This window comes from Lonchura striata, chromosome 3 (assembly GCF_050655825.1).
Source record: "Lonchura striata isolate lonStrDom1 chromosome 3, ASM5065582v1, whole genome shotgun sequence".
Classification (NCBI taxonomy): Eukaryota; Metazoa; Chordata; class Aves; order Passeriformes; family Estrildidae; genus Lonchura; species Lonchura striata.
In genome coordinates, this window is record NC_140705.1 from 22,326,869 (window position 1) to 22,341,844 (window position 14,976).

At 34.8% G+C, this 14,976-nt stretch overlaps 1 protein-coding gene across 3 annotated transcripts in view; it reads right to left on the reverse strand.

Annotated features, from left to right (window-relative positions):
* Nucleotides 1–14,976, reverse strand: part of CSMD1 (CUB and Sushi multiple domains 1) — a 1,051,612-nt gene that overhangs the window by 533,633 nt on the left and 503,003 nt on the right. The gene's annotated exons all lie outside the window — the stretch shown is intronic.

Here is a 14,976-nt window from a genome sequence, read left to right on the forward strand (position 1 = left end):
TGATAAGTTTTATTATAATACTAATCAGAAAGCATGGGAGACTATTAATAATGAGCTAAGTACATTTCAGTACTGCAATTCCAAGTAAAGTAATCATGCCAGAGTTTTTATTTTATGACCCTTAAGCTAAGCAGCACAATACAAAAGAAAATTATAACCTCCAAATTGCCTCTGAAGTGCCCTTTTGAACTGTGTCAAAAATTATTTGACTGGAGACAGAAATCACACATGGGACCATTGTACAGCTGTAACTGTACAATAAAGACTCAGTACAGATGTCTTTGCAACATTAAATACACAGGTACTGAGATAAGACCCAGTGTCTATCTTCTGCCACTGATGATCTCTTCTACAAACAGAGTTTCTGGACAGTCATCTTAGTATACCTACTTTATTCTGCTGCATATATTTTAAATATTAAAAAAAATAACTAGCAAATAAATTATTTTACTTTTTGAAGTCATTACTATGCTTAATCATAGACAAGGATAGGAAAAAATACAAGGCAAACTTTGCTAATAATTATTTGCTATGTTCTACTAATTTCTGTGGCTTGAAGTAGCTCTAAAAATTTGTATAGATGCAAAATTTCTTTACGTTACACAAAGTTGAAAGGAGTTCCATCAATTCTAACCTATCCTCACCCTTGGGTTATGTCATGTCCTGCCATTAGATGCAATGACATTAATGTACCTGCTATAGTTAAATTAACAATATATTCACTCAGGGCTAAATTATATAAAACACTTGAGCCAAAAGTAGGAAAGAATAAAAAAGAATTTCCAGGAATCACACATTTTTCTTGCCTGAAGCTAGTTATTGACATATTTGACTAATGCTTCCATCAACTGCACAAAGATCTTCAGCTCTGCTGGAGACTTCTATAAATCATAAACTTAAAAACAGCACAGGCTGCAGTAAGAGAAATAAACATTATTGAAATTAAAGTGTTTTCAAAAGGCCTCTTTTCCAGTGCCTATTGCATATATTATGATAAATTGTGGCACAATAACTGTACTGTCACTTTTAATCTTTTTTTGCTTTCAAAGCCTAAAGGCCTCAACAAAATCAGCCCAAGACCATCACTAATTCTTCCCTGGTTCCTTACAAGACCATCAGCTCACCTTCAATAAACAAAAGGAGGGAAAGGGCTCAGGCTTGTCTACATCATCTGATCCAAGTCCCCATATATGAAATGTAACCTTAAATTAGACTTCCTTCCCTCCTATTTATCACATCCTTCCTTATGTAGATTTAAAATACTTTTTTGCCTGCTGACATGTGTGTCTGAGGAGGAAGAGGACCTGAGGGGGAGAGAAGGCAAGGGATCCTAGTTGCAGAACAGCAGCTATTCCTGCTCGTGCACATCTATCATCAAAACTGAGATATTGTTGTTTCTCTTCCTTTAGAATTCTGATTTTTGGGTGGCTTTTATTGGTTTTGTTTTTTTCTTTTTTTTTTTCTTTTTTTTTCTTTTTTTTTGTTTTTTGTTTTGGGTTTTTTGTTTGTTTGGTTTGGTTTGGCTTTACAATGTCTACACTCCTCTGAAAAGTTAACTCATCATCCCCTGGCAAATTAATTGTGACAGACAACATATTTCATTTGTTCACTCATGGTTTCAGAACTCTGTGGCTATTCACCAGGCTGCTATATGAGGAAATTTCTGGACTGTTCTCAGGAAAATACCAGGCTCAACTGGAAGCAGGTTCTAGGGAGCAGAAAAAGACTGGGAGGTAACAAGCAGATATTATCTGCAGGACAAGTGCAAACTGAGAAACTCCTGAAAAAAGAGTGAAAGAGAATGGAACAGAGAAGTTGATTTCACCTCCACACTTCCATTTGCTTCACTCCATGTGTCTGGTTATTATATTTTAATTTCCTTGTGATAAACAAAACTTCATTTAAGAAGCTAAGTACCTCTTTTCAGTCACTGCTCTTAAAACTGAGGTGTTCCTGTCTCCAGATTCTGTTCAGCCTATCTGACATGATTCACTGGTTCAAAAATATTTGGGATTGGAAGGAATCCAAAATGATCCAGTCCACCTCTTAAGTATGGCTTTGCTGGCTCTACATTGGGCTTCTCCCTGGGGGCTCCCCTGACAGGGAAGCCCTCCTGGAGCAGTTCTGTGTCAGGGGCAAGAGATGCATTGGACTTTTTCTGTCTTCAGCTTCTGTTTATTGGTAGCTTATCAAAACTTCAGCATGCTCTCTGCACCAGATCTTGCATTCAGGAAAACAGCACAGAAATGGCACCAGATAAACAGTTTCAAGGCCTTTTAAAGCTGAACTAAAATTAAACTATCCAATTAAGAAATGATACCTAGTTTATTTTCCCTTTTAACCCAATAACTGATCCCTCAAGATCTGCAATGCAGACTTTTCTGTCCATTTGCATGGACATGAAGAAGGTTCCTTCAGAAGGAAGAAAAAGGTACTCGAGACAACACCGTATACCCTCTATCTTGTTTTATATCCATTACTATATTCTAAAAACCTAAACTCTAAGTTTTCCACCCTGTGATATTACACACTTCTAACTAACTGCATACCCATAATCCCAGTGCTATTAATAATTTTGGAAGTCTTCTACACAGCCTCAGGTCAAATGCAGTGCTTTCTTGCAAGTCTGTGCCTTTCAGCACAGAAGGTTTAAAATTCTCAGCATACAAGATTCCAACATCATATATATGGCTCATTAGGGGTCTGAATCCACAACTCTGGTTGTGGTGGTGTAGCACCATGCTCTAACCAACTGTTCCATCATATATTTCTCCATTATAAATATTAATCTTAAAAGTTCAAATGAACAGCATTGAAATAATTAAAACTTCAAGCATATGCAGGTCTTAAGAGACTATCTGAGTTTCTTCGGTTTATATGTGAAATAACTAAATTAATAATCTTTGCAGCATCTTAAATAGCACATTAATTTTCCATTGCATTTCCTTTATAATCATACACAGCAGGAATCCTTGTTAATTGCTTGTATAGTTTTCATGTATTGCACTGGCTCAGACACTAACAGACACACCTGTATTGCTAAGCTGTTTACATGCTCTTTGCTAGGGTTTGGGCCTGGTATTGCTCCAGGAACTGAAGCAACTTGGCCCTGGAGTCTGCTCTCTGCAGTCCATCCAAAACAAGGCTGCACATTTCCCTTGGCTCTAGGACAGGAGCAAGTCCCAGTGTGGGGGATTTTCCAGACTGTGCTTTGGTATTGTCCAGGACAGCGCTATGACAGAATTAGGCCAGGGACCAATGCAGTCACTTAACATCTGTGACCAAGCTCCACTGCCCCAGCAGCATCACCTTTTAACCTGTTAGTATAGATGCACCTGCCTGGACAGAGCTGAGTGAATGGTGAAAGAATTTCCCCAGCAGCTGCTTGTGTGCAAATCTTCCCTGCTAGAGGGGGATCACCATTTAGCTGTACATCCTGGGAGCCATGTCCCACCATGTGTCCTTGGGGCCCTAAGATATATTCCTGCCTGGTTTATTTCGTGGTATAGACACAGCCTTTAAAGTTAATGAGATTTCTTTTTTCTATATTTAAGTACACTTGAAAAAGAAGAAGTCAAACTATGCTTTGAATATAGTATTTTATAACTCAGTAATGAAAACAAATATAAGAGTGATGAACATTTCTGAAATTCAAACTCTTCAGATTAATACAATCTGGTGCATCTGAAAAATCAGGGGGAATAGAAAACATATTTATGCAAATAAAGCTATTTTTAGTAATCATTGATCATGAAATGAGCTGTAAGGAAAAAAATCATAGACATATATCAGTCAGCAACAATGCCTTCTTTAGATCTCAAATTCTTTTGAGTGTTTACAACAGTAGATTAATGTGAGTTTGTCATTACAAACTAAAATGGATGCAACAGCCATCCTTGGAGGAATGGACTATAAAATAATCAATATTTTGACTAATTTAGAACCATAATGGCACTGGCTGAATTGTAATTATGGTCAGAAATTTTTGATGAGTGAATGTAAGAAAAATACAGTTTAATATTTTATACAATGAACAAAAACTGAAAACTTATCTGAAGCAGTGATTAATCATTTCTGTCAAACATGACAATGCAATCATGCAGTAAATGCATGCTGTGTCAGATGATACAGATTAAACAGACATGACTGCTTCTGAATCATGCAATTATGTTCCTCTCTAGCCCATCTGCTATTACTAACAGGTGCAAATGCCTAAGAATATAAGTAGTGGAGAATTGCTGTAAATACAAACAAGAATAAATGGATAAGCACATAAAAATGAAGTGTCAGCATCAAAGGAAGATAAAATTAAAAATAAAAAACAACAAAAAACCTGATAAGGCTATAATGTGAAATGAACCATATTATCAGAAAAATGCCATGTTAATACACGTTGTAGATGTTTACACTATGTACTCCTTTTTCATCACTTCCTTGCTGCTTTGAACTGCTGTATATAGTTCAGATTTCATTAAAATACTATCAGAATGCCATTTAAAATCATACTTGCTTGCTTGATAAAATATGATTTAAAGACCAATATCCACCAAAGAATGCATATCTACAGGGTTTTGGGGTTTCAGTGCCAAGATGCTTTTAAAAATTTACCAAGTTCTTGTGAATTCAACTTGCACAGAGATAGGTAAAAGAGAGTACACAGTGCTCTGAATCAACACAGAGAAAAAAGTATGCTGAAATTGGCACCAGTTTCCAAAACACAGTCTACGGCTCGGGGCAAAGAGGGACTTTTGATTTTATTTTCTCTTCTTAGCCCTTTAGGAGTCCTTTTTTGGATGACGTGCAAGGAGAGAATAGATTGCTGCCTCCCTAAGTCTTTGCACAGCTGATTCACACAGCAGACACCCATAGCCTGTTCTATCCTACACAAAGAGAGCAAGGCACCCTCCAGATCATACTTTTTGCTGTAACTATACTGAATTATTTCTTGAATTGAATACTGGAAGTGGTATCAGCTTCATGACAATTCCATTTAGCTTTGTATTTGAGAACAGTACAGTACAGATAAAAGAGTGTCTAAGAAGTCCCTGGAAAAACTTTGCTGGCCAAGTCCCAATTTACTTACAGAGTGTACAGTAGGGAAAGAAAGAAGATAATTATCTGATGTTACCTATGGATGTCACCATAACACACTATGTGGGTGATGCTTGCCATGACAGGGTTACACACATATAATTCTGAGGCCAAATAGGCCAAATCAAAGTCCTTTTTTTTTTTTTTTTTTTTTTTTTTTTTTTTTTTTTTTTGCCTGAAGAAAGCTATTATTTCTGGCACTGGTGCTCACAGAAGCAATTTTCATTACTCCATGGTTAGGTATCTTTCTCCATGTATACCTGGACTAGTAAAGAAGCAGTCCCCTAGTTTTCACTGTCACAGCCAAACCTGTTCACTGATCTGCCAACGGAGCACATTACTGAGCCTGACATAATTACCTCTAGGATAAAAAAAAAAAAAAAGGAAAGAAGAAAAGTTTAATTTTTAGAGATAATATTTCTAAACTTTAATAGGATAAGGGTTTTTTTGTTGTTGTTATTGTTGTTTGATTTTTCAAGACTTAAATGAAATCTGAGCTGAAATGCCCATCTCCCTTATCCTTTAGTGGCAGACAATGTCACTGGCTGCCAGCAGTTTTACATTTGTGCCAGTGTAGAAGAGGGAGATACCTGCCCATGGTACCACATGCTGGCACAGTTATGTAAACAAATTACTGGGTTACAAAATAATAACAAAAAGAAGACAATGCATAAATTCATGAAACAGAATGGTAAGATTTTACTCTATTTTGTGGCTTTTTTTATATATATAAAACCCAGAATCAAATGCAGTTTTTAATAGAAGAGTCTACTATTTTCTAACAGTATCACTGTTAGTCAAGATAAAGATAAGCAGAAATATTTTTAAAAATCTTTGCTGGCACTACTACTTTGATAGCACTACAAGTGGATGTTTTTGAAACTGAAGATATTGTAGTTCATCTGTAAAGAATTGTCACTTTAATGGAAACAGCCTCCATACTACAAGACATTGTGACAGACGAATTTGCATCACATCTGAAAATTGCACAGTTTATGTATAATTTAGAACCCATTAGGCAGAAAATGTAGTTTGGAGAAATCTTCTTGCTTAATAGTAGCACATATAGTAGTAGTGACCTAGCAAATAAATAAAATGTTTCTGGCTTAAGCCAGCAACTTTATGCTGGAATTTAATTCCTATGTGAACCACTCGATAATATCAAATTGCCACATTTCAGATATACAACAGAAATGATTAGCAATAATGATTAAATTTCAGCTCATCCCTAAGAACTCAAACTTCTTGATGGTGATAAATTCAATCCCAGAGTACTGCACTGTGGACTGCTTCAAAGCAAGAACTTAAAAACCCTCAAGGGACAGTTCGGATTCTCTTTGTCTTCCCATAGAGCTATAAAACATCCAGCATCCCCCATTAGCACAGTCACAGCTTCTATGACCCAAAAAAACCCCTAGGTCACTATGTATCTGAGTATAAAAAATAATCAGGAGGTCTTCAGAAAGGGTTTTAGGTGTCTGTAATTGCAAATGCAATGGCCTTTAACTTGGAACAGTGCACAGAGCACTTCCTGTGATCAAACTGAAGTCTCATTAAACGTCAGTGGTGACAGAAAAAGGAGTCGGCCATAGAGTAAAAGAAGAAAAGTTCAGGTATGTCCAGCTGAGGGCTAAAGTCCTAAAGGAACATCTTTAGCCAGTATTTCTTCATGATGAAAAGAAAAAATTACATGTTGCAGTAAGATAAACATTTCCAGTATTGCAAGTTTCTGTTCATCCCATCCACTGTTAGTTCTCCATTCTTGAGCACAGAAGATAGCCAGCTGAGCACTTGACAGGCTTTGCAACAACACTAGAAGCACCACACATCCCATTTTCGCCTGTCAATACTCTCCAGGGCTTCAAGCAGAGAAAAACAAGAGGAAAACAATATCAAACCAAACCAACCAGCCAAATGAAAAAGCACAGGAAAAAGATTAAGTCACAGAAATGAAATATTATGGTGTCAGCAGGTGAGGAGCAAAGGCCTTGAAGGATGGGAATTAATTAAAATATGGTACCAAACCCCAGAATCAACAAATTTTAGTTCTCTTTTGGAAAATGGCTCCTGATCAAGCACCAATGCATCACAAATGTCAAGTTATTAACATTAATCTTATCCTTATCACAAAGCCCAACAAACTGGGTTTATAACTAATCATCCAATCCAGATAATATCTGTGCCCTTAAATGTTCATCCTCTTGTAGGATCTCTGTCCATAACCAGGTATTATTTTGTCTCTCCATTTTATCACACTATTGGCTCTTTCCAGGAGTATGTCTATGCATATTAGTTCACTTACATAATCTTTTCCTTTTCTTTCTGCTCTTCATCACTAAGTTTTTCTTCCTTGGAAAACTGATGCAGGTTGTTTTATCCTTCAAGGGCATTCACAGCTTTACCATAGCTAAAATAACCCAGTTAATAAATGTGATCTGTGCAATGACTAGTGTCATTGATTATTTCATAATTTCTTCAGGAGACTAAGTCTTTTTCCTACAGCATTGGGGGCAGTTCAGGAGTATTAACACAGAATTGTCAAGGATAGCAGTCAACAGCCATTGTAGTAGATTCTCTCAAGACAAAACATTCTGTATCAGTTTTCCTTTTCAGAAAAGAAGATCCTTCCAACTTTTCCTTTAGAATTAAAGAGAAGACCAAATATTTCTGAACTGAATATTACCAAACACCTCTCTATCTTGTATCAGAAGCTAATTTATTTGTGTTGGGTCTTAAGACAAGTGTTTTCATGATTAAGGTTTCTTCCCTGGCTCAGGATTCACAGATTAGAGCACTTATTTTGCTGTCTTTTAGAGCTGGTGGGATCCTGGTTTAAGGTCTTTGGAATAGATAGGCAGAGACAGAGTTGTATACTCAAGTCATGTTAGAGGCCTTATACAATGGGGTCCTGGAACATGACAACAAAACTATATGGTAAAACTGATGAGGACTCAAGGACCATTGTGAGGAATGGAATGCATTTTTACTGAGCATTTTGTTGCCCATTTTTAGACCAATCTAAATAGGGATTTCCAATTCTTTCAAAACTGCTCTTTGTAAGTCCTTTCTTATACACCTTCATCTCACACCAAAATATTTTAAAAGGTAAGTATAAAATGAGAAAGGCTGTCTATTTCTGGGTCTCTACCTTATATAAAAAAAATTGAAACAGGAGCAATGTAGTGCAATACATTATGAATGTTTTAATAAATGAGGAACTTGGAACAGTATAAATCATTTTCACCTGAATCACACTCATATCAACACATTACAATACTCACTGATGGTAACAACTAATAGAAGTCTTCATAAGTAGTTATTTTTTACAATAGACTAGAATTAATTTTTACTTGCTAGTTGTAGGATTATGTTAGGTTATCCAATGAACTCTGAACTCTTACTGAAAAAGAATCTCAAAACATCTTAGATCAGCAGTCACTTCTGGTCACTTCAGTTGTGAATCATGAACAATTTTAGTCCTGAGAATAGATGTAAAACAAGAATCCTGAGAAGTAAAACGCTCTACCTTCCCATTAAACATTACTAGAACTCAATCCCTAGAAAAGGCAGAGTACGCTATACCACACCAGGCATGCAGTAGTGCCTCCTTATAGAAAATCCCACCTACCCTTGGCATTGAGGCATCAGAGGTCAGAGGTTCACAGCTGTTCTCTGAAATAAGCTTAACTCATCTTAAAAGCTTTCTCCAGTCAGCTTTTTAACTCTGACATGACATTAAAGTGAGTTTCAGGAAGTCATGAATCCTATCTTTTGATTATACACTCCTTGTAACAGTCTGAATTTCATCATCCATTAATGCACAGTGAGGTTTTGTTTCTGCTGAGAGGGAGAGAGCATCAGCATTTTATTTCTAAATCTATGCAATTTGAAGTGTGTCTAAATCTATTGTCTTCTGCAATGTATTTTTGCATGTTACTGGCTATAGTTATAACTATTAAGTGAGGCATATGACTGGAAAAATGTATAAAATGATTTCATTTTTAGAGTGCTTCTTTGCATAATTAGATATACAAAATGCATGTGATGATCATGCATTTATTTTAATAATTGTTTTGTAATTTAGTAATTGTTTTGTTCTCAAAGGTAGCATATAAGGAGTATTACAATTGTTCAGTCCTACTCAGGTACGAAAATGTGTATTCTCCCTAGCTGGGCAACAAAACCTCACAGTAATAGGCATCTTCTTGCTGACCAAACATGACTGCCTTAAACGAAGCTGGAAAGCATCTGTGATCCTATTTCCCTTCCTGTATAGATCAGTGAGAGGCAAGAGAGGGCACATCCTAGATGATGAATTTATTCCTCTGTGTGACAGAGCTATGTGAACTGGTGTGTTTTGTAGAAAGCATTAGATATGCAGGGCTGCTGTAGAGCAGTAATAAACAATTCTCCCTTGAACTAAGAAGGCAACCAGAGATATCTGTGGGGAACAGGTGGCATAAACACAACATGCAGCTAAAACAGGACTTGGAAATGGTCACCACAGAGAAGTAAGCTGAATATAAATTTACATTATATTTGCAACTGTAATATAGGCAGATTAAAATGCAATATGCAAATTCATATTCACTAAAATCACATACAAATCAGAAAAAAAGGAATCACTGCATTCAAACCCAAATGGATACTCCAAAGATGAGCTTGTAGTTGCACACAGATAATTCAAAAGATACCTTATCCTGCATTTACTATTTCCAATGCCAGTACAGCATTTTTCTCCTGAATTCCTTTCAGTCTTTTAGCATACTGCCAAAGGGGCAGTACTGATCATCACCTGGAAACCAGAGTCCAGTCAGGCATGTGGCCATAACACAAAGTAGCAGGAAGAGGGTTGGCTAGTGTAAAGCCTTCAATCAAATAAAAATTAAAAAGTTTTTGCCACTAACTGGAATGTGAAAGGAGGAAGGCTGTCTCTGATGTAAATTGCGAACAATCTCTTTGGACTACTATTAGTGAAGTGCATCCTTTTTTAAGTCTCTGACTTAAATCAGGAACAATCTCCTTGGACTACTATTAGTGAAGTGCATCCTTTTTTAATCTTTTCATAAAATAGCAACTGAAAAGCAACATGCAATGGATTGTTTCCTTGCCTCTAAACCTGCTGACCCCAAACCTCACCAAGGAGGTATCTAACACTGAGCACCTGATTTCCTCACATGAATCTGGAATACATTGCCAGGTTATATACCTGCATCTTAATGAAAACCAAGAAAAAGGAGGGCAGAGGAATGTGATGATGGAGATTAGTGAACTAGTTTCAGCTTTTCAAACAACCATTTGGAAGTTGCAGCTTCAGCACCCGACTGCTAATAAGGCAGCCCCTGGAAAATTGATCATCTGCAGTCATTACACTTACACTGGCTAGTATTGCTTCTCTCCGTGATGTATTGCAAGTCTTTTGCACTACTTTTGTTGGCTTAATACAATGTTATATTGGCACACTCAATTAATATGCATTCTGCACAGTAATCTTCACATCTAATGCTTTATCTTCCCAATACTACAAGGCTATTGCTGCAACTTGGTAATTTTATTCTAAATTTGCGTGACACGGAATTTTCCAGTATGTTTTATTCATGTTTTGGGTTAATGAGGGTAGTTAGACTGGCCACATATCTCAGTTGTGCCAAGCAGAAACAGACTTACCTGTTGTTAACCACAGTATTTTCTGTCAGGAAATTGGGTGAAACAATGAAGGAGACTGAATAGCCACAGCACTTCAGCCAGCTTCTACACCTCTGTTTGAGAAAAACTTACTAGTTGTTGACACTGTGTTTTTACACATCTACTTCAATTACATGGTTTCCACCAAGAAAAGAAATTCTTTCTTTAATGATTTTTGTAAAAAAAAAAAAAAAAAAAAAAAGTACAAAACCTTGAAAATACGAAAATACATTCCCATTTTATAATTTGTTCATTTGTTTATTTGATTCATTGTTCCCTGTGTCTTAACTTTGAACTTGCTCATACTCCACTGTAGTCTCTTTTAAAACTACTCTCTGAAATTCTCTGTTGCCATGTGCCAACATTCTTTTGAGAGCAGTCTTACTATGGCTGATTCATCCTTTGAATATAAGGAAAAAATGATGCTGATAAATTTAAGGAAGAATGTTAAAATTATGGTACTTTATAGATATGGCTTATGCATATATATGGTGATGGAGGAAAGAAGAGAAATTTGTGTTTGGTCTTGAATTGTGAAAGGTAAAAATTCCAAAAAACTGTGGGAATTAATTTTGTTATGAATAAAGGGTTTTCTAAAAGTTTAAGAGTAAACAAAAAATAACCACAAAACCCTAAACTCCAAAATCAAAAAACAATCAATAAAAACAAAACTAAAAATAGAACAAACCCAAACAAAAGCCACCCCACTAAAAAAATCACCCCCACAAAAAATCCAAAATAGGTAGCCAGGCACCAGAAGCAATAATTACAGACACAGAACAGTGGTTTTATCTTTTCCATCAAGTCTTTCCAGCACCCTATGGGAAAGGAGTAATAGTTTCCCTTTACTAAGTCATTTATATAAAAAATTGAAATATTCTTGGATTTTTGAAAAGCATATCAATCACTTAACTCTTGTTAATGGCCTTTCCAGAAGTAAGAATATTTACTTTTGAGCCTGTTTATTATATCAAGTAATTCTGGGATATTAAACCTAACGGCAACCTGCAGTATCCTAGTTTGGAAAAAAATGCTACATTTCTAATTTTAAAGAAAACTTCTGCCACATTGTAGTGGTTTTGGTTTGTTAATTTAAGATTTTTCTAATTTTGAAATGTTTTTGGATCATGAATGTGATGGGTTTGGTGTTGGTTTATTTTATTAATAATATACTTTTTTTTGTGTGTGAGTAGGATTAGGAGAAAGGTAAAATAGGTTTAAAATTTTAAAAGGGTATAAAGGAGAATCTTAATAAAAGTAATTAGAAGGAAAAAAAGGTAGTAAGAATTTAGATAAACTCTTCAAAACACTTTTCTTCGCCCCCTACAATTTTTTCTTTCATATTGATAATGTAAAGAAACTAAATCTAAGATTTTTACTTAGTTTATTACTTTTAAAATAGTCTTTTTTTAATTTACTGAGGGAAAGTTTGATAGATTACTGATAGATTATTACTGAGGAGTTAGTTTCATAGATTGTTAGTTATATAAAAAGTTTTGTATTAATTTTTAAATTTCTTTTTATTTTAAACTATGAAACACATATACCATCTTATTCAAACCAAAAATTTCTTCCATTTCTATAGCAAAATTTATATTAAATGATGTGTATACATTATGTGTAGATATATGAAATTTAAACTTTTAGTTATTACCATATTATCTCCTCCTTTTAGTTATTAGAAATTTGCATTAACTTATAAATGTTTGAGGTTGTTTAAGAACCCAGTTGACACCTCAGGTCTAAACTGGAATAGAACTCAAAGCTAACTATTCCTTCATGCAAAATTTTTAAATTTTTTTTGTTGTTTTTTAAGCAGGCCACATAGACTTCAATCAAGCATCAAGGATCATTCCCCAAAGATTGAGTAAGTGGTGAGAGTTAGAGACATATTGTTATCCTCTAAGTTTCCTACTGAAAACACATAGCTAATGCTACTTCAATTTTTGATCAAGCTCTAGATATTTAAGTGATTTATTGTTCTGGCAGCTAGAAGCAACTTGTCATTTTGGAAATATCTGAAGTACTGGCATTACCTTCACAAGTTGAAGGAGATTAAGCTTTTTTTAAGCACATGAGAGACTGAATTTGAAACTGCAGTAGTTTAGAAATCAAGACACCTTTCCTTGGAAAAAATAAACTTCTTTCTTCTATGGGACTGTTATTTGGAAATTGTTATGCTTGAATTTTTTTCTATTCATGCAGTTAATCCAAAATCTAAGAAGTCTTCTTTCTTTTTGTAGAAGTAACAGAATGAAAGCAGATTTTATTAACAAATTCTGTGTTTGAAAGAAACATACAGATAAGTGTCTGCTTAAGTTGGTTGGGCCTGCATTGTCTTTAGAATAATTTTCTTTTGTTCTTTATTTTCCCTCTATTTCCCCTGAAAAGAAATATTTTAACTTATGGTCTTTATGACTTTTCCCTCAATATTGAAATATTAATCTTATATTACACAACAGTGTAATAGTAGAAGCTACTCATTTTGATTTTCATCACTTGTTCTTACATATATAGCCCTTCAGAGATTCCTAAAATACTTACAAAGTATTCCCTAGTTTTTCCTCAAAGCACATTAGTTTTTCTAGGTTGCATCTCTGGCTTTTTTTTATCTACGTTTCAAGTTTCACTGAGAAATTACAAAATGTAATACAATAAACACCACATATGTGCTGTTCATACTCCTTTGAAAAAAAAAAATCACAGTAACAAAATAATGCTGAATTAACTGTGTCAATCCAGAAAAATAAATTCCCTCTACCAGTCCTAAAGAAGAGCCTCTATTATCAATAGAAAACAATTTAATAAATCTGTACAAAAGCCACAATAAAGGTATTATTAAACATCCCTGCAACTGCCTGGTATGGTCTTTTGCCTCCCTAAGTAAGATTTATACTTCAGTCTGCTCTGCATTTAACTTGGAAAAGCAGACATAGCCCTTCACGATTGCTCTCTTTTCACTTTTTGTACTATGTAGAAACAAGAAATTGGGCAGTGGCACTCTGGCCTAGGAAGGGTGTCCAATTCACCTTTTAGTTGGAATGGTATTATTCTTTTTTTTCCTCTGGATATTTGGTTTCAGACAGACTGCTTCACCAGTTCAGTTTCTTTTGACTAATTGACTAATTTCTATAGCTGACTAATACATGTGGTAAAAAAAAATAAAAAAAAAAAGAGCAGTGTAATGCAAAAGGAGATATGAATAATTTCCGTACCTTTTTCACTGTCTCTACAAGTAAAATGGCTTATTTTACATATCTGTGGGTTCACATGTGTGAACATACATACATTAATGAGAGTAAATAATAATTTAATTTTTTTTCCTAAATTTCCTATGTACCCAAAATTGAAAATTTCATAGCTATCTTTTTTTACCCATATTTAATAGAATAATTATTTAGTCAATGAAAAACATTGGTTATTAGGGTATCATGAATACATAGAAACTAGAGGGACAAAATCTCTAATATTCATAAAGTGATAAATGAAACAAAATTTTCAGATTCTGCTATTAGGACAGTACAGGTCTTATGTGGATTTTTAAAAATCAAGATTATGAAAAGAATGCTCTTAATGCTCTTAATGAGCATTAATTCCACCTAAAGTTTTAGGTGCCTATTGGCATGGAGAACTCAAGAGGATCCATAAACTTCATGAGCACTTCAGTACTTAACGCTAATAACCCAAAAAGAAATGGAAGAATTGACAAGAATTTATAAAGCATGTGATTTACATTGAAATTAATGTTCCTACTCAATTAATTTCACCACAAAAAACATTGGATTTTGTTTTTCTATACCTGCTCTATCTTCTATTGCTTTATAGTCTGCTTCTTCTCTGCTTAAAACTGTACATGTGACTGGGGGATGATTAACAAATCATAAATTTACCAGAACCCCTAACTGATTTCCCTACTGTACAAGAATGACATCACTGCCTTACTTGTTTAAACTACCTGATTTTATATTGTTTAATCACATTTATGCTCTTACACTCTGGTCACAAAAGCCTGGAAAACTCAAGGTTACTTATAAAAAGAATCACCTACTTTGTTTATGTAAAAAATAATATGTAATTTTTATTTTTTTCCAGATTAGAACAAATGTGGAATTAAGTTTAGTAAATTTGAGGATTATTGCACATAAATGAGTGAGCTCAAATTCTTTTTGTCTTTTTTCTTCTTTTTTTTTCCCCAAATGT